The sequence below is a fragment of the Orcinus orca genome, chromosome 9 (genome assembly GCF_937001465.1).
Source record: "Orcinus orca chromosome 9, mOrcOrc1.1, whole genome shotgun sequence".
Classification (NCBI taxonomy): Eukaryota; Metazoa; Chordata; class Mammalia; order Artiodactyla; family Delphinidae; genus Orcinus; species Orcinus orca.
In genome coordinates, this window is record NC_064567.1 from 99,952,894 (window position 1) to 99,966,236 (window position 13,343).

Here is a 13,343-nt window from a genome sequence, read left to right on the forward strand (position 1 = left end):
AAGGAGAAACATGCCAAGACACATATTAATCAAACTAACAAAAAATAAATATAAAGAAAAAATATTAAAAGCAGCAGGGGAAAAGCAACAAATAACCTACAAGGGAATCCCCATATGGTTATCAGCTGATTTTTTAGCAAAAACTTTGGAGGCCGGAAGGGAATGGCAGGACATATTTAAAGTGATGAAAGGGAAAAACCTACAACCAAGATTACTCTACCCAGTGAGGATCTCATTCAGGATCAACAGAGAAATCAAGAGCTTTGCAGACAAGCAAAAGCTAAGAGAATTCAACACCACTAAACCAGCATTACAACAAATGCTAAAGGAACTTCTGTAAGCAGAAAACACAAGAAAAGAAAAAGACCTACAAGAACAAACCCAAAGCAATTAAGAAAACGGTAATAGGAACATACATATCTATAATTACCTTAAATGTAAATGGATCAAATGCTCAAACCAAAAGACACAGACTAGCTGAATGGATACAAAAACAAGACCCATATATATGCTGTCTGCAAGAGACCCACTTCAGACCTAAGGACACATACAGACTGAAAGTGATGGGATGGAAAAAGATATTCCATGCTAATGGGAATCAAAAGAAAGCTGGAGTAGCAGACAAGATAGACTTCAAAATAAAGACTATTACAAGAGACAAGGAAGGAAACTACATAAAGATCAAAGGATCGATCCAAGAAAAAAATATAAAAATCGTAAATATCTATGCACCCAAAATAGGAGTACCTCAATACATAAGACAAATACAACCATAAAAGGAGAAATTGACAGTAACACAAAAATAGTGGGGGACTTTAACACCCACTTACACCAGTGGACAGATAATCCAAACAGAAAATAAATAAGGAAACACAAGCTTTAAATGACACAACAGACCAAATAGACGTAATCAATATTTACAGAACATTCCACCCAAAAGTGGCAGAATACATTTTCTTCTCAAGTGCTCATGGAATATTCCCCATGATAGATCACATCATGGGTCACAAATCAAGCCTCAGTAAATATAAGAAAAGTGAAATTGTATAAAGCATCTTTTCTGACCACAACATTATGAGATTAGAAATCAATTACAGGAAAAAAAAACTGTAAAAAGTACAAACACATGGAGGCTAAACAATACACTGCTAAATAACCAAGAGATCACTGAAGAAATTAAAGAGGAAGGCAAAAAATACCTAGAAACAAATGACAATGAAAACACGATGACCCAAAACCTATGGGATGCTGTAAAAGCAGTTCTAAGATGGAACTTTATAGCAATACAATCCTACCTCAAGAAACAAGAAAAATCTCAAATAAACAACCTAACCTTACATCTAAAGCAACTAGAGAAAGAAGAACAAAAAAATCCCAAAGTTAGTAGAAGGAAAGAAAGATCAGAAGAGAAATAAATGAAGAAAGCAATAGCAAAGATCAATAAAACTAAAAGCTGGTTCTTTGAGAAGATAAACAAAATTGATAAATATTTAGCTAGACTAATCAAGAAAAAAGGGAGAGGACTCAAATCAGTAAAATCAGAAATTAAAAAGAAGTTACAACTGACACCACAGAAATACAAAGGATCATAAGAGACTACTAAGAGCAACTATATGCCAATAAAATGGGCAACCTGGATGAAAAGGACAAGTTCTTAGAAACATACAACCTTTCAAGACTGAACCAAGAAGAAACAGAAAATACGAACAGACCAATCACAAGTAATGAAATTTAAACTGTGATTAAAAATCTTCTAACAAACGAAAGTCCAGGACCAGATGGCTTCACAGGTGAATTCTACCAAACATTTAGAGAAGAGGTAACACCTATCCTTCTCAAACTCTTCCAAAATATTGCAGAGGGTGGAACATTCCCAAACTCATTCTATGAGGCTACCATCACCTTGATACCAAAGCCAGACAACGATATCACACAAAAAAGAAAATTACACGCCAATATCATTGATGTACATAAATGCAAAAATCCTGAACAAAGTGCTAGCAAACAGAATCCAGCAACACATTAAAATGATCAAGTGGGATTTATCCCAGAGATGCAAGTATTCTTCAATATATGCAAATCAATCAATGTGATACACCATATGAACAAATTGAGGAATAAAAGCCATATGATCCTCTCAGTAGATGCAGAAAAAGCTTTTGACAAAAATCAACACCAATTTATGATAAACACTCTCCAGAAAGTGGGCATAGAGGGAACCTACCTCAACATAATAAAGGCCATATATGACAAAACCACAGCAAACATTATTCTCAATGGTGAAGAACTGAAAGCATTTCCTCAAAGATCAGGAACAAAACAGGGGTGTCCACTCTCACCACTGTTATTCAACATAGTTTTGGAAGGCTAACCATGGCAATCAGAGAAGAAGAAAAATAAAAGGAATCCAAATTGTCAAAGAAGAAGTAAAACTGTCACACTGCTTGCAGACAACATGATACAATACATAGGAAATCCTAAAGATGCCACCAGAAAACTACTAGAGCTAATCAATGAATTTGGTAAAGTTGCAGGAAACAAAATTAATACACAGAAATCTCTTGCATTCCTATCAACTAACCACAAAAGGGCAGAAAGAGAAATTAAGAAACAATCCCATTTACCATTGCAACAACAACAAAAAGTACCTAGGAATAAACCTACCCAAGGAGGCAAAAGACCTGTATGCAGAAAACTATAAGACACTCTTGAAAGAAATCAGAGACTACACAAACAGATGGAGAGATATGCCATGTTCTTGGATTGGAACAATCGATATTGTGAAAATGACTATACTACCCAAAGCAATCTACAGATTCAATGCAATCTCTATTGAATTACCAATGTAATTTTTCACAGAATTAGAACAAAAATTTTACCATTTGTATGAAAACACAAAAAACCTCAAAACAATCCTGAAAAAGAAAATCAGAGCTGAGGAATCAGGTCCCTGACTTCAGACTATACTACAAAACTACAGTAATCAAGACAGTATGGTACTGGCACAAAAACAGAAATATAGATCAATGGAACAGGCTAGAAAGCCCAGAGATAAACCCACGCACATATGGTCACCTTATTTTTGATAAAGGAGGCAAGAATATACAATGGAGAAAAGACAGCCTCTTCAATAAGTGAAGCTGGGAAAACTGGGCATGTAAAAGAATGAAATTAGAATATGAAATTAGATTTCAAAAAGGATTAGAAACTTAATGTAAGGTCAGACACTATAAAACTCTAATCCTTAAAAAGGATTAGAAACTTAAATGTAAGGCCAGATACTATTAAACTCTTAGAGGAAAACATAGGCAGAATTCTCTTTGACATATATCACAGCAAGATCTTTTTTGACCCACCTCCTAGAGTAATGAAAATTAAAACAAAAATAAACAAATGGGACCTAATGAAACTGAAAATCTTTTGCACAGCAAAGGAAACCCTAAAATAAACAAAAATACAACTTTCAGTACGTGAGAATATATTTGCAAATGAAGCAAGTGACAAAGGATTAATCTCCAAAATATACAAGCAACTTATACAGCTCAATATCAAGAAAACAAAAACCCAATCAAAAAATAGGCAGAAGTCCTAAATAGAGATTTCTCCAAAGAAGACATACACAGGGGCAACAAACACATGAAAAGCTGCTCAACATCACTAATTATTAGAGAAATGCAAATCAAAACTACAATGAGGTATCACTTCACACAGGTCAGAATGACCATCATCAAAAAATCTACAACAAATAAATGCTGGGGAGAGTGTGGAGTAAAGGGAGCCCTCGTGTACTGTTGGTAGGAATGTAAATTGATACAGCCACTCTATGGAAAACAATATGGAGTTTCCTTAAAAAACTAAAAATAGAACTAGCATATGACCCAACAATACCACTACTGGGCATATACCCAGAGAACCATAATTCAAAGAATCACAGGCATCCCAATATTCATAGCAGCACTCTTTACAATAGCCAGGACATGGAAGCTACCTAAATGTCCATCAACAGAGGAATGGATAAAGAAGTTGTGACAAATATATACAATGGAATATTACTCAACCATTAAAAGGAACAAAGGTCATTTGTAGAGATGTGGGTGGACCTAGAGTCTGTCATACAGAGTGCAGTAAGCCAGAAAGAGAAAAACAAATATTGTGTAATAATGCATATATGTGGAATCTAGAAAAAAAGATATAGATGATCTTATTTGCAAAGTAGAAATAGAGACTCAGAGGTAGAGAACAAATATATGGATACCAAGCGGGAAAAGGGTCAGGTGGGAGGAATTGGGAGACTGGAATTGACACATATACATTATTGATACTATGTACATAATAGACAACTGATGGGAACATACTGTATAGAACAGAAAACTCAACCTAATGCACTGTGGTAACCTAAATGGGAGAGAAGTCCAAAAGGGAGGGGATATCTGTATGGGTAGGGCTGATTCATATTGTTGTGCAGTGGAGGCTAACACAACATTGCAAAGCAACCATGCTCTAATAAAAACAAACAAACAAACAAAAACACAACTCACTACAGAAAGTGTTTGAACCTCTTTTGGCTTCCAACACAATCCCAGCCCCATATTTATGCTCTGGAGTTCATCATACAAATCAGTCATGTGATATTTTCAACCCTATTTCTACACCTATGAGTACTTGTAGAAAATACATGGTATTGTGTTTAAAGTTCTTTTAACAACATGTGTTACATCTTGTGTTACATTATTATTCTGTTTCATGATGTATCTTGGTGAGTTATTCAAGAGAGTTTATATGTATCTAGCTTTTTTTTTTCAACTGTGGGAAAGTATTCTGAAGTATGAATGCAACACAGTTTCTGAAGCCATTATCTTGTTAAAAGGTTTGGGTTTTTTGCAATTTAAACTCTTCAATGGATGTTATTATTTGTTCTTCTTTGTGTTGTTGTGTGACTATAAGATGGATGTCTAGATATTATTAAATTGTGGGGAAAACTCATTCATACTTTCATTTCATTCCAAATTGCTCTTCAGAGAGGCTGTACCAATTTATTATTTCATAAATCAAAACTTATTATCGAACTTCAATTTGTCCTGTTTTATCAATTAAAAATAATATTTTATTGTTATATTAATTTGTCTTTTTTCTAGAGTGGTTGAGATAATTTTACATATAAATTACCCATTTGTGTTTTCTGTTTATTGATGTCCCATAATTTATAGCTCAGTTGTTTGTATTAATTTATAGAAATTCTTTGTATAATCTGAATATTTATTTACATATTGTATATTTTAAATATATATCTCAAAATCTTTAACTTGTTTTGAATTTGTGAAGTCCTTTGTTGCATGAATCTTCTAACTTAACTAAATTTCCCATTAAGGCTTTTTTTTTTTCTACTTAAGATTTTCCCTACCTCAGAGGTCCTATGTTTATGTACTATGTAATTAATCTGTTTCTCTAATACTTACATTTTAACCACACTCATTTTATTTACCTGCATGTATATGCTATTTTTGCATATATACTCTTCTCTATAAATTTAGAATCAATTTGCAGCTTTCATTAAAAATCCTATTGAAGTCTTGATTGCTGTTGCATTGAATTTGTAAATTAATTCAGGGAGAACTGAGTTTTTGCATATTCTGTTTTCTATCTATGAACATGCATAGAAATAGTAGATATTTATTCAGATGATCCCTTATATACATTATTCCTCTAAAACATTTCTCTTCACAAAATCTGGTGTATTTCAAATTAACCTCCAGGTAAGTTATAATATTTGCTTCCATTATGTATAGTATTTTCTTTTTATGGTATGTTTTCAAACTAGTCATTTCTGATCTGTGGTGGAGGCCATTCATTTTTCAAGGGTTCCTTTTAACTTATCCCCTGATTAGACTCATTATTTTAAATAATTTGCTAGTTGACTTTCTCAAGCCAATGCTAACATCATTTACTTTATTATTATTATTTTTTTTGGCGGTATGCGGGCCTCTCACAGTTGTGGTCTCTCTCGTTGCGGAGCACAGGCTCCAGACACACAGGCTCAGCGGCCATGGCTTACAGGCCCAGCCGCTCTGTGGCATGTGGAATCCTCCTGGACTGGGACATGAACCCGTGTCCCCTGCAGTGGCAGGCAGACCCTCAACCACTGTGCCACCAGGGAAGCCCACATCATTTACTTTTAATAATAGTTTTCTCTTTTACCTTCAAAGTTTTATATATCTTCTTTCTCCTTGAAATATCATATTTTGTTTCCTAGTATTTTAAGGAGAATGTGAATTTAGCAGTGGTTTTAAGCATCTTTGTTTTGTTGATTTAATATTATTTTTATTTACTTTACAAATTTGTTTTTGGCTTTATCAATGTATAGAAATTCTAGGCATGAGAAATTCACAGTTTGTATCATGGATATTCAAGTAACATCAAAATAAAGATAATTCAAGTTAATAAATAGGTACCATAATAATTATTTTTTTCATGTAAAATTCACTATGTAGAATCGAGAAACACTCATAGATAGAATAACATATAGTTAAAAAAATCAAGGAATCTGGGATTAGTTAGACCTGGGTTTGGGTCACATCTTTGTCAAATTTGTTGTTTGTTCTTATGAATAAAAATAATTCAGTGGGAGGAGTTACATAAATTTTCAACAGGGAAGAGAAGGATGCAATAAAGATAACATACATTAGGATGTGTTATGAATGTTATATCCTGTGAACAAAGAAGAAACTGGGTAGGGAGCAGTTACAAGGCAGCTGTGCTGATTCAAGAAAGAGGGGTGGAGATGGAAACCCGGTCTGAGGAAATAAAAGGGAAACTCAGTTAAGGCACTGGGGGCTTATAGTTACATGTTTTCTGACCTGATGAAATGTGTAAGTGATGGAGAATGTAAGGGAACAGGGCTCCATTGCTTGTTTGAAAGTGTTTAGTCAAATTTTACTACTCTGTTTTCAATTAATACCATTTGGAAGTCCTCTGCTTTGCTATTACAAGAACACCTTTCTCTTTAACCTTCTCACCACCATAACAAAGGGAGATTCAGATAGATGGGAAGAGGAAATCACAATGAAAAACAACACAAATGCCCATTTTATTCATATCAAGACATATATAAAACAAAATATTTCAAATTGTCAGGAATTAATATTGTGACCGAATAATAGACAATATTGATTGGAAATAGGATACATTTCAACTTTTCACCTCACTCTGTGTTGCAAAGCACAATTTAGTAGAAAGAAATACATCTTAATGTTTAACTATAAATATTCATGTAGTTTGAAATATTTCTGAACTACTCAGTATAATTGCATATAGAGAGTTAGACTGATTTGTGAAGTAAGAAATAAGAATAAGTCCTAATGATGATGTGGAGAAAAGGAAATCCTTCTGCATGACGAGAATATAAATAGGTGCAGTCAGTATGGAAAACAGTATGGAGGTTCCTCAGAAAATTAAAAATAGAATTACCAAAAGATCCAGAAATTCCACTTCTGGGTATATAACAAGAAGGAAATGAAATCACTATTTCAAAAAGATATCTGTACCCCCAAGTTCATTGTAGCAGTATTCACAATAGCCAAAACATGGAAACAACTTGTGTCCATTGATGGATGAATGAATAAGGAAAATGTGATATATACATATATATATATATAATGGACTATTATTTAATCATGAAAAAGAAGGGAATCCTGTCATTTGTAACAAAGTGAATGGAAATTAAGGATGTTATGCTAAGTGAATTAAGTCAGAGAAAGATACTGCATGATCTCACTTATACGTGGAATTTAAAATAATCAACTCATAGAAACAGAGAAAAGATTAGTGGTTGCCAGACCTGGAGGTTGGGTAGGGGAAAGGGGTGAAGGTGGTCAAAAGTTACAAACTTCCAATTATAAGATAAATGAGTTCAAGTTTAAATTTTTTTAAACTATAAAAATAAAAGAAATAAGAAGACACAAAATTTTTTATACTTTATTATTGAAATAACCAATTATAATAAATGTGAAATATTAGATACATAAAATTCATCTTGTAAATACTAAAGAATTTAGAATTAAAAAAATCACAGAACAAAAAGTTTTTATATGATTTTAAAGGGCATATTTTATTTTTTAAATTCCAAAAATTATCTGAACTTTTCTAAACTACAAACAGATTTGTTCTTAAAAAGCTCTTGTAATAAAGAGGGTTATTATAGAAATCAGGATTGTTATACATATTTTACTTTGGATATTTGAACTCTTTTCTGTGGGTTTTCTTTGATCAGGGATAAGAAACATTCACTTCCTATTGCTGTTTGCAAAGCTTTTTAAAATGTCCTGGTATATTGTTGGCAAGGGACTATTAGAATGCTGATAATGATAGAAGAGTAATTTTGATTTTGATACTCTATTACTTAAGATTTTGTTGCATTTCCTGAACATGCAGAATATAAAGTACTAAAGTACAATAATTACAAGCATTTCCTTAAAGGCATTTTATATGTCAATGTTTCAAACACACAAGGGAATTAGAATATGATGTACAATGTTAGTTCTTTTGATTATCTTGAGTGCTAAATTTTAAAGCAACTTTTATGAAACCCACTGGAAGATCTTTTTTTTCTGGTACAAATTTATTTTTATTTTAAATTAGCAATGAATGCTCATGCTCTTGATATGAACTTTGAACATAATACCTGAATGCCATAGCTTAAATATTGTGTGAATTAATAAGAATTACAGTCTGATGTATGAATTTATATTTAAAATGAATTAATAACTCTTTGAAACAGATAATTATCTTTTCAACAAAATGCGATACTATTTAAAAAATCATTCTGGATTGCTCTTAACATCTATTATGAGGTGAACTGCGTCCCTCCAAATTTATATGCTGAAGTCTTAATCCCCAGTACCTCTGAATGTAACTGTATTTGGAGATAAGGTCTTTAAAGAGGTAACTAAGTTAAACTGAGGTCGTATGGGTGAGTTCTAATCCAAATGACTGATGTCCTTATAAGAAGAGTAGGTTAGAGCATGCTCACAGTGGGAAGAAGGCCATCTACAAGCTAAGAAGAAAGGCTTAAAGGAAACCCAACCCTGCTGATACATTGATCTTGGACTTCTAGCCTCTAGAATTGTAAGAAAATTAATTTCTCTTGTTTAAGCTTCCCAGTCTATGGCCCTAGAGAACTAGTATATCATTGTGCCAAATTATTTGTGACATGGCCAATGTAATTATAATAAATTATTCATTTTGCTGCTCTATATTTACAAATCATACCATATTAAGCAGTTGGTATCACAGTTTACCTCCTCTCTCAGAAAAACTGAATATTATTTTCTCTGTACATACACAAAGTGACTTAGACTCCAGGATAAAATGTGTGTGGTTAGCGATGGCTTCTCAAAAATTTGTCCACCTGGGAAGGGATAGAAAAAAGCTGCAATGTCACAGCAACAAAGAACACAAAGATCACCAGTATCGTTAGCTCAGAATTTGGAAAGCATTTCCAGCAATCAAAGGGCCAGTGAAGGAGGAAGAAAAGCACAATCAACTGAGGTGCTGGCATCTCATAGAGTAAACTTCTGGCCCCGGGAAATAGGCAGGAATCAGTCCTCACTGTCTCTAGCCCTCTGCCTTGAACATTCATAGAATCAGGGAGCCATACCCTTCCTGGCTTTGGGATGCCCAGTCCCAAGTCCGTTCTTCCCCATCATGGTTCAGCTTCCCCCATCCATGGGAAATCCAAGTCCAGGGCTAGAGGAGGAAACAGAGAAAGAGAAATGGACCCATCCACTGAAGCACCTGGGGTATTTTAGAGCTGTGGGCACCTGGGAGAGAATAGTGAAGGGTTATTCTCTAGGGTCTTAGCCTAGATCCCTAGAAAGTGAGTCATTACTCTTAACAGAGGGAATGGCAGTTGGAGGGTTCAGTGTGAGGTGGGGAGTGGGAAATGGGGAGGCCAGGGTGGAGACTGCAGTGCTGCCCTTCCAGAATGAACAAGGTGTGTGTGTGTGTGTGTGTGTGTGTGTGTGTGTGTGTGTGTGTGTGATGGGAGCATTTTCCCACTGGCCTCAGCCTCAATCCCCTATCCATGTCAACAGAGAATCCAGGCAGGAGTTGGGTACTTATAGGAATACATTTCTTTATCAATCAGTAACAAGGAGCCTAGAGGAGAGGACAGGTGGGATGGAAACCAGTGGGCTAAGGTCAGGGAGAGTCATCTGGCATTGCTGCTGGCTAAGGGGAGAGAGAAGACTGGTAACAAACAAAGCAATATTTTACAAGAAAAGAAGGAAAATCGTCATCATAAGAATTTTATGTACCCATTAAGTGAATGTTCACATAGGATCTTGAAGGAATGTAAATATATGCTTAAAACACCAGAAAAAAGCTGAATATTTAGTGTTTACAGGTAAGGAAGTACACATATAAATTGTGGGTAGCCTCAGCTTTTAAATATAGGTGTTTGTTTGTTTTTTTTCTTCTGTAAACGTTTTTGTATCTTTCACATTCTCTTCAAAGAACAATTATTTTTAAAATGTTACAGTTATTTAAAATAGGGGAGGATTAAGTGGTGTTTAAGGGATTTAAAATACGATCTACATCTAATCTTAGAGAACAGATTTGGTGTCTTCTTTTCTGATAATAATCTTTTACAGCTGCAGGTACTTCATGCTGTGTGACTGGCTTTGTCTTTGTCTTTAGTGAAAATTTATTCTTCCTTTTATTCAGCTCTTCTACATAATAGCACCTAATACTGGAGAAACTTCTGTAGTTGACAAGACATTTATGCATAACTTCTCATTTAATCTTCACAGCTGTCCTGAGATATAGGTAAAGTAGGAATTACTCTCACTGATTTAGAGATGAAAAGCCAAACCAAGAGAGATCATTTAAAAGGCTCCAGGATACAAAACTACCACTCGGAAGGACCCAGACCACTCAGGTCTTGATGTCAAGGATGATATTCTTCTCAACACGCTATAAGCTGTCGTGAAATTTACACCATTCCAGTGCAACATTCCTTTGGAGACAAAAATATTCCCGTGGAACAGAGAGAAGAGAGTCTCACGGTCTAAGAAGAGTGCTTAATTCCTAGTTCTCCACTCAACAAATGTAAAGAATCAGTGCTTACAGTATGAAGCCATCCTGGAACCTGGGAGGGGGTTCTGGGGAGACCCCTAAGATGATCCTGTGCTCTATGCATTTGAAGCCCTTGTCCATGACCACGACTCATCCGCTGGGAGAAGCTTTATGCACAGCTCCACACCTATGCAAACCCTCTACCATCTGGGCATTGATTTAAGTGGACCAGCACGTGTGATATATCACACACTTGATGGTCACTTCAACAGCAGTTCATCCAACCCTGATCCCCTTCAACCATGACACATGAGTAAATCTAGCCCACTTAGTCTTGGGGTGGCAGGACAATGCAGGGGAGGCCATAAAGAAGCTGGAATGAGACACACTTGGTTTCTCTGCCTATAAAATAACTGACTTTGGGAAAGTCACTTATCTTAATGTATGTAATTTTCCCATGATATTCTGAGCCTTTGTAATTTAGAAATATGAAAAAATGATATTTAAACCTTTTCCAAAATTTCTGCTTTAAGATGTTATATGACTAGCAAGCCTCATTAAAATACAAATGAGAACCAAGACAAGGTTTTTAAAAAAGTAATCCCTGAATTAGTATTACTTATCACACAATAGAACTAGACTGCGAAAAATTGACTCATCCTATAGGAATTTTATTAAATGTAAACAAACGAAGAAACAACATAGTATACTTGGTACATACTAAGTACAAAATAAACATATATCCTCTTTGAATCCTGGCCTACTTCATTCCTCTTGGTGAAAATTATGAGCTAACATGATTAACAACCTTATTCACTGATTCTCATTTACATATTTCTGTGTGCTTCATGCCCACCACCCCTTTCCTTCCGAATGGCTTCTGCCTAATGCTCTGTCTGCTTCTTCCACTGTGTCCTAAGAAATCCACATACAAATTAAGACACATTTGTTTGTTGAAGCTTTTTGTTTGTTACACAATGCTCCCAGCTCATCATCATCATCATCATATATATACGTCTTCTCTTACTTTTTCTGCAACTCTTACCAAATGAGCCTCAACCAAAAAGAAACAGTAGAGATAATTGTACCAATAATGCATGTCACTGCTGCCAAGGAGCTTCGAATTCCATAGAGGAATACGGATTGTATGTATAAGTGTGCATGTGTACTCACATGTTTTTATAAACAAAATGTAATTTTTATGATAGCATTTGTACAGAGTTGGGTGGAGATATGTAGGTAATTGGTAAATTTTAATAGTTTAGGGCAGGAGGGTTGGCAGAAAAGCTGATTTACAGTTGTAGACATTTAAGCTGAAAATTAAAACATGAGCACGAGTTCACTGGGCTGCTAAAAAATGAAGAACATTCCAAGCATCCAGTGGAGTAGGCAGTGGAATTCTAAAGGAATCAGTCACTGGACGTACCTTGTGATCACTGGGATTCAGAGGACAGAACGGTGCAGTAAGCTGCCTGTTGGAAGGTTTAGGTGTAGGAAAAGCATTGATGAGGAACATAGGCTATTGCAAGTAAATTTAGATTTCATCCTGGGGTCAGTGAAAGATTTTTAAATCAGAGGAAAGCATATACTTTATATTAGGAGAAAAGAGAATCTATTTTTTTGCAGGGTAGAGGAACGATTTTAGGAGGGAGAAGAGGGAATGACTAGGGACAATAATCCTAGTGAGAAAAAGTGTGAACTTCAGCCAAAACCACATTGTGGAGATGCAGAGGAGTGAGATATAAGACACAGAGACACACTGACCATAAGAGTCTACAGTAACTAGAGACTGACTTAGGACAGAGGAGGTGAAACAGCAAGAGGCTTAAGGTGTCTCAGGTAACACTGTTTTTGCTTGGGTGTTTGGATGTATTAGCAGATTAAGGTAGGAGACAGAACAGCCAAAATGAAGAGAAAGATAAGGAATTTAGTTATAAACAAAGACTGAGATATTTTTAGGTAACTAATGAAGTTAAACCATATGAAATTAAAAATATTTGACCATTTTTGATTTTATAAAGAGCAATTTCACATGGAACACCTAATAAATACTTACATTTCTTTTCTGAAGGAACCTCCAAGCTCAATGCTACCCTCGGCTTTGTCTTCCTCTGAGCTTTATTGAAAGGAGACATAATATCAAATATAAACAAGATACAACTCATTAGAGAAGTATTTATATAACTGTGTTAATAAATTTGAAAACGTTCATGAAATTATGCACTTAAAAATTGGCTCAAAATATTTCAGAATGAAAAAACACCTAAACAGAT